The sequence below is a fragment of the Rhinopithecus bieti genome, unplaced genomic scaffold (assembly GCF_001698545.2).
Source record: "Rhinopithecus bieti isolate Rb0 unplaced genomic scaffold, ASM169854v2 scaffold_73632, whole genome shotgun sequence".
In the NCBI taxonomy this organism is placed as follows: domain Eukaryota; kingdom Metazoa; phylum Chordata; class Mammalia; order Primates; family Cercopithecidae; genus Rhinopithecus; species Rhinopithecus bieti.
This window is the reverse complement of record NW_016827332.1, coordinates 108,298-115,984: the sequence shown is the minus strand read 5'-3', so window position 1 is coordinate 115,984 and position 7,687 is coordinate 108,298. Positions and strand designations below refer to the sequence as shown.

Below are 7,687 nucleotides of genomic sequence, written 5' to 3'. Positions count from 1 at the left end.
AAAAAAAAAAAAAAAAAAAAATAAGAGGAAAAAAGCAGAGATCCTGATTATTCTCGCCCAATTCCTTCATTTTATATCTGAAGAAACTAAAACTCAGAAAGGTATGATGGATGGTTTATCCAGAATTACAAAGCTAAATTAAGAGCACAGTTAGAATTTAAACCTATTGTGTTTTGACCCTTAATCTAATGGATTCTCTTACACAGTAGTTTCTATGTTAAAGTTTTGCTCTTCAGAACAAACTCCATTCTGTGGTAGGCAGGTTTACATGCACTAAACTATTCATCCAGTAGTTACTGAGTACCTACTGGATATAAGATACTATGAGAATATCCATACTCAGGCTTCTCTGCAAGCATACACACCCTCAATGCTTCATCATGAAGAATGATGACTATTATGGATAAGAGTGTGTATTAAGGTAACACTGTTAGAATACAACAGAATGTTTAAATATGGAGGACATAACTTTAAGGACTCATCTAAATTATATTTATCATAAAATATTTCAATACATGCATTCCACAATACTATAGCTCATGCTTTAAGAAGACATCTGAAACAGGTGAAGAAAAAAATCAATCGTTAGTACATTAGGATACTTCTCCTTAGTAAAGATGGAAACTGATGTGACTTTGTATTTCTTTTTCTGAGACGTGATCTTGCTGTCACCCAGGCTGCAGTGCAGTGGTGTGGTCACAGCTCATTGCAACCTCCACTTCCCAGGCTCAAGCATTCTTCCCACCTCAGCCTTCCGAGGAGCTGGGACTACAGGCATGCCACCATGCCCAGCTAATTTTTGTATTTTTAGTAGAGTCGGGGTTTTGCCATGTTGGCCACGCTGGTCTCAAACTCTTGGGCTCCAGTGATCCGCTCACCTCAACCTCCCAAAGTGCTGGGATTATCGGGGTGGGCCACCATGCCTGGCCTACTTTGCATTATCTTTTTTTTTGTTTGTTTTTTGAGGCAGAGTCTTACTCTGTCGCCAGGCTAGAGTGCAGTGGTGCGATCTTGGCTCACTGCAACCTCCGCCTCCCAGGTTCAAGCGATCCTCCTGCCTCAGCCTCCCAAGTAGCAGGGACTATAGGCACGCACCACCATGCCCAGCTAATTTTTTGTGTTTTTAGTAGAGATGCGGTTTCACCATGTTGGCCAGGATAGCCTCGATCTCCTGACTTTGTGATCCACCCGTCTCGGCCTCCCAAAGTGCTGGGATTACAGGTGTGAGCCACCATAGCCGGCCCGCATTACTTTCATAATAAAAATAGCTCCTTAAAGCTCACCTTCAAAAATACCATTACACAAAGCAGTAAAAAGACCAAATGATGTCACTAATTTGCAATTTCTTTAGTTAATTAGTATTTCCTGAGCACCTACAATGTATTTAGCACTAAACTAGGCATTAAGGGAAATTGCTTTAAAGATAAAATTTGAAATGGTAAGACATACAGAATTAGCTGCTGATAAACTTATTTGTCTAGTTAACAAATACAGTAATATAGCCTAGAAAAAATACACAAGGGATTCTTGCTCAGTTATTCTGAAGGGTCAAATAGATGAGTCCTTATAACTTTAGAAATTAAAACCAATGTAAAATGTTGGATGCCCTTTATAAGTTTACTGTGATTTAAAGAAGATGATTGAAAAAATAAAAAATAAATAATATTTTGAAGAAATGAGAAACTGAATTGGTAGTCTGTTGAATTTCATTTACTAACTCAAAATATTTAAATGACTACTGAGGGTAAGCCACTGCTCTAGATGGGAATATCTCAAATAGCAATAGCAGCAACAAAAAAGTGTTAAAAATGAGACACTTCAGCAGCCACAAAGTACATGGAAATTCAGGCAACTCTATACTTCCCTTTCCTTGTGGCTCTTGCCACAGACCCATTTTGGGAACACTAAATTAAATGTATCGGTGTTACATTACGCAAGTATTTGTATTTTAACACAAACACTTTGCATTTACTGCATGCAATTTTATCCTTTAGTGAAATTCTAAACTAATCTGTTTAAATTCCTATAGTCTCACAGGTGAAACCTAGGTCTTCTATTTTTCTCAGATAGATTTCCCCTGCTTTCCCATCAGTAAAATCTTTGTAGGAACTAAGTGATGGTCTCAAGATGCAAGAGCCACAGATAAAAGGACCAGAGGTCACTAACATCTCTACAGTAGTAACATCCTACATTTCTACACACTTTAAAGTTTGCAAACAGTTCTAAGGACTAGATAGTAGTCCTTAGTTATCCCTGCTGTTGAGATGAGAAAGTTGATGCAGGGAGAGGTTATAAGTCAGAAAGTGAACTGATACAACTCAAAGTGCAGTTTTCCTTTATTAAGCCACCTCTCTGTAACAGACTGTTACCTTAGGAATAAGAAAATCACATAAAGAAGTTAAAAAAAAAAAAAGGAATAAAAAATTGTGTAACAGGTCTATTTTTTAAAAATCACAATTATGTTGTTAAATGAGCAAATGCTTTCTCTCTCTCTCTCTATATATATATACACACATACATATATACACATACACACACACACACATATATATACCCATGCACATATAAAATATAGTTGCTATGCAAAAAACCCATAGAACATACAATGCAAAGAATGGACCCTAATATAAACTATGGATTTGAGGGTAATAATGATATGTCAGTGTAGATTAATCAATTATAACAAACGTACCACTCTGGTGGAGAACGTTGATAGAGGGGTGTGCTATGCATATGTGGGGGCAAGGCATATATATGAAATCTCTGTACCTTCCACTCAATTTTGCTGTGAACCTAAAACTGTTCTAAAAAATAAGGTCTAGGCCGGGCGCGGTGGCTCAAGCCTGTAATCCCAGCACTTTGGGAGGCCGAGACGGGCAGATCACGAGGTCAGGAGATCGAGACCATCCTGGCTAACATGGTGAAACCCCGTCTCTACTAAAAAATACAAAAAAACTAGCCGGGCGAGGTGGCGGGCGTCTGTAGTCCCAGCTACTCGGGAGGCTGAGGCAGGAGAATGGCGTAAACCCGGGAGGCGGAGCTTGCAGTGAGCTGAGATCTGGCCACTGCACTCCAGCCTGGGAGACAGAGCGAGACTCTGTCTCAAAAAAAAATAAAATAAAATAAAAAATAAGGTCTATAAAAAGGAATATAAAGTATTTAAGAATATAAAGTAAGATAGTAGTTGTATTAATAATAGTTGTATACTTTTTCTCATACCTTGCCTTCCCCAACTTTTTGAAATACTGCTAAGTGGAATACTTTTAAAATAAAGAAAAATATTCTTGTGGGTGCTATTTTAAAGTGAAGGTCATGGTATGAAGCGAAAAAAAAGAATAACAACAATAATAATGGTTAACAGTTACTGAGTACTTATACTCTGCAAGGCATTGTTCTAAGCACTTTATATGTATGTTCTCATTTAAATCCTCACAGCTTAATGAAGTGGACATTATTATCCTTGCATGCGGATAAGAAAAATAAGATACCAACTGTCAGGCTGTAATTCAATAAATACTCACTGAATATCACACTGTACAACAGGCACTTTTGTAAATATTATCTCATTACATCTTTCAACAATCTCATCCATTAAACTTAACCTGACTGCTTTCCTATAATCTCTCAATTTTTCTTTCTTTCTTGAGGTCAAGTTTTCAGGCCTTGTTAATTAGCAAGATTTAGTTTAGAAATATGCATTTAGGCCAGGACTGGTGGCTCACGCCTGTAATCCCAGCACTTTGGGAGGCCGAGGCGGGTGGATCATCTGAGGTCAGGAGTTCGAGACCAGCCTGGCCAACATGGTGAAACCTATCTCTACATGCGCCTGTAATCCTAGCTGCTTGTAAGGCTGAGGCAGGAGACTCATTTGAAACCTAGGAGGCAGAGGTTGTAGGAGATCGTGCCACTGCACTCCAACCTGGGTGACAGAGCAAGACTCCATCTCAAAACAAACAAACAAAAGAAATATGCATTTAGCTAAAAGTTAGGAGTTTTAATATATAATAAAGATGCTATGAAAGAAAATACAAATGCAAAATATAGTAAGATGCAATCAAGTTTTAGAAAAATGTAAAACAATTATTTTGAATTCCTGTCCAGTCCTGTGTAACAGGGTAACAAATGAAGAGTGTATACCTAGAAGAGAAAAACAAAGGAAAAACATCTTCCTGTAATTGTGTCTTCTATTGGCAGGAAAACCAGAAAAATACCACCACAGGATTTGTGTTCTTTCCTCTATACAAAGATTAAGAACCAGTGACGGCCGGGCGCGGTGGCTCAAGCCTGTAATCCCAGCACTTTGGGAGGCCGAGACGGGTGGATCACGAGGTCAGGAGATCGAGACCATCCTGGCTAACACGGTGAAACCCCGTCTCTACTAAAAAATACAAAAAACTAGCCGGGCGAGGTGGCGGGCGCCTGTAGTCCCAGCTACTCGGGAGGCTGAGGCAGGAGAATGGCGTGAACCCGGGAGGCGGAGCTTGCAGTGAGCTGAGATCCGGCCACTGCACTCCAGCCCGGGTGACAGAGCGAGACTCCGTCTCAAAAAAAAAAAAAAAAAAAAAAACCAGTGATCAAGAAAAGGAAGCTGTTGGTTGTTAACTGGATATTTTGGGACGACTCAGGTCAATGGCGATAAACACATTCTGTGAAATGTTATTCCTTAGTCATTTAGCTAAAATAACACACCTATGGCAATCCTCAGTTCACTCTGTTAGTTTCTCTGACATCTGGCAACCAGTCTTCACTTCCAATTAATCACAATATCTCATTAATTCCCATAATATAATCTTTACTGTATCAACAAAGCTGTGTATAAAATCTAATCACCTCAAAATGACCCTTTTCAATATTACCAGGGCACTCACATTATATCTAACTAGACTACTTCGGAAAAATAATGTAGAGATTAAATATTTACTAAAAAAAAACCTGACAGTACAAGCTTGATATCGCTGAAATATTATTGGGTTAGCAATCAGAAAACTTGGGTTATAGTGCTGACAAACTAGACAATAAAACAACAGGAATGATGTTGTCATTTTACCAAGTCTCAATTTCCTTACTGTTAAAAAAAGACGGTTGATTAGATCAATCATTTTCAGAACCTTAAAGCCTTTAACAATTCTTTTATATTTTTAACTTTTTAAAATAAATTTTATTCTTTTTTTTTTTTTTTTTTTGGAGACGAAGTCTCACTCTGTCATCCGGGCTGGAGGTGCACGTGGTGTTATGATCTTGCTCACCGCGGCAACCTCGGTCCTCCCGAGTTCAAGCAATTGTCTTCCTCAGCCTTCCTGAGTAGCTGGATTACAAGGCGCCTGCCACCACGCCCGGCTAATTTGTACTTTTTAGTAGAGACAGGGTTTCACCATTCTTGGCCAGGCTGAGTCTTGAACTTCTGACCTCGTGATCCCACCTGCCTCAGCCTCCCCAAAGTGCTGGGATTACGGTGTGAGCCACCGCACTCGGCCCATCTTTTTTTTTTTTTTTTTTTTTTTTTTTTTTTTGCACACAACTTCAAGAGATTCACAGAGATTAAAAGAAGCTTTTGAAAATAAAATGTGATGTAAAAAAGCCCAATACAGAAAACAAATAAAATAAGGTAGAAAACTGAAGCTCCCTTCTGGGTCCTTCTTAACACATATATTACAAAGTAGAAATAAACATTCTGAAAGGTAAGCACATCAAATCTGCACTAGAGTAATGTCACTTCCTTTGTAATGATGAATATTTTCTGTCTTAGGTTGACCAAAGGCCCTCTGTAATAAAGGTCTTTTCTGCTGGGGTCAGGGGATTAAATGACAATCTCTTTCTCTCCCTCTCACTTCCTCCTTCCTTTCCTCTTTCTCTTTCTCCCCTGTCTTTCCAATGAAAATGTCCCTAGATCTCTTTTAGCTCCTTCTTTGAGGATCAATCAAGGAGAATATTCTGAATTTTAGTTTAGTGCAGAGACAAAATGTTTTATTTTTTGAAAATCTCATAATGGAGGGAATAACCCCAGTTGGCACTGTGAAGAGTGTCTAAACCTCAGAATAAACTACAGTCTTACTGGTTCGAAGAACCAAAAAGCAAGGTTCAGGAAAACCAGAGCTACTGAAAATAGAGAAAGAATCCTGGAAAACAGAGAGACAACGAAACAGGAACCTTAAATTTTGCGTATAAACTCTGCCCCCAAATCTCTGCTTAATTTTTTTTTTTTTTTTTTTTTTGAGACAGAATCTTGCTGTCACCCAGGCTGGAGTGCAGTGGTGCAGACTCAGCTCACTGCAACCTCCACCTCCCAGTTTCAAGCGATTCTCATGCCTCAGCCTCCTGAGTAGCTGGGATTACAGACGTGCACCACCAAGCCCGGCTACTTTTTGTATTTTTGGTAGAGACGGGGTTTCACCATGTTGGCAGTGTTGATCTCGAACTCCTGACCTCAAGTGATCTACCCACCTCGGCCTCCCAAAATGCTGGGATTACAGGCATGAGCCACCGCGCCTGGCTCTGCTTAATTTTTAAACTACATGCAAGGCAGCCTGTAAGAGCCCAGTTAAGACTAAAATAACTGACCTGAGACTTCAGCTGCCATCTACCACAAAGGAGAGTTTGGAGTTTGAGTGCTGCTATGGTTTGAATGTTCGTGTCCCTTACAAATTCGTATGTTGAATCCAAACTACCAAGGTGTTAGAAGGTGGAGCCTTTGGGAGGTGATTAGGTCATGAGGGTTCTGCCCTCTTCAATGGGATTAATGTCCTCTTTTAAAAAAGGTACCAGAGAGCTGCCCTGTGCCTTCCACCATGTGAGGATGCAGACAGAAGGCACTCTCTATGAAGCAGGCAGGAAACAGGCCCTCACCAGACATTGAATTTGCCTTGATTTTGGACTTCCCAGCCTCTGGAAGAGTAAGAAATAAATTTCTATTGTTTGTGGTATTTTGTTACAGTAGCCCTAATGGACTAAGACAATGCCAGGTTAACTGCCTGCCTAAACAAAAATATCAACACTTCTTCCAAAGAATAAAAGAATCCAGAATCTCTTCAACCCATCATTTACATTATCCAGGATATGATCCAAAATTACTAGATATATCAAGAAACTGGAAAATATACTGTTCTTAAGAGAACAGGTCAGGCGCGGGGGCTCACACCTGTAATCCCAACACTTTGGGAGGCCGAGGCAGGTGGATCACCTGAGGTCAGGTATTTGAGATCAGCCAGCCTGACCAACATGGTAAAACCCGGTCTCCATTAAAAATACAAAATTAGCCTGGCATGGTGGCGGGCACCTGCAATCTCAGCTACTCAGGAGGCTGAGACAGAAGAATCACTTGAACTGGGAGGTTGAGGTTGCAGTGAGCTGAGATCGTGCCACTGCACTCCAGCCTGGGCGACAAGAGCAAGACTCCATCTCAAAAAAAAAAGAGAACAGGCAATGGAGTCCAAATACCAAATGCTGGAATTAGCACAGAGGTTTTTTTTATTTTGTTTTTCAGACAGGGTCTCGTTCTGCCGCCCAGGCATGAATGCAAAGGCGTGATCATAGCTAACCTCAAACCTGACCTCCAGGGCTCAAGCAATCCTCCCACTTAAGCATCCACAGACCAGCAACTAGGACTACAGGTACATGCCACTGTGCCTGGCTAATTTTTCTATTTTTTGTAGAGACGAGATTTTGCCCTGTTATCACTTGGGCTCAAGTG

The 7,687-nt window shown here is 40.2% G+C and overlaps 1 protein-coding gene across 1 annotated transcript in view; it reads right to left on the bottom strand.

The window, feature by feature from the left end:
- Positions 1–7,687, bottom strand: part of TMCO1 (transmembrane and coiled-coil domains 1) — a 96,337-nt gene that overhangs the window by 3,343 nt on the left and 85,307 nt on the right. The gene's annotated exons all lie outside the window — the stretch shown is intronic.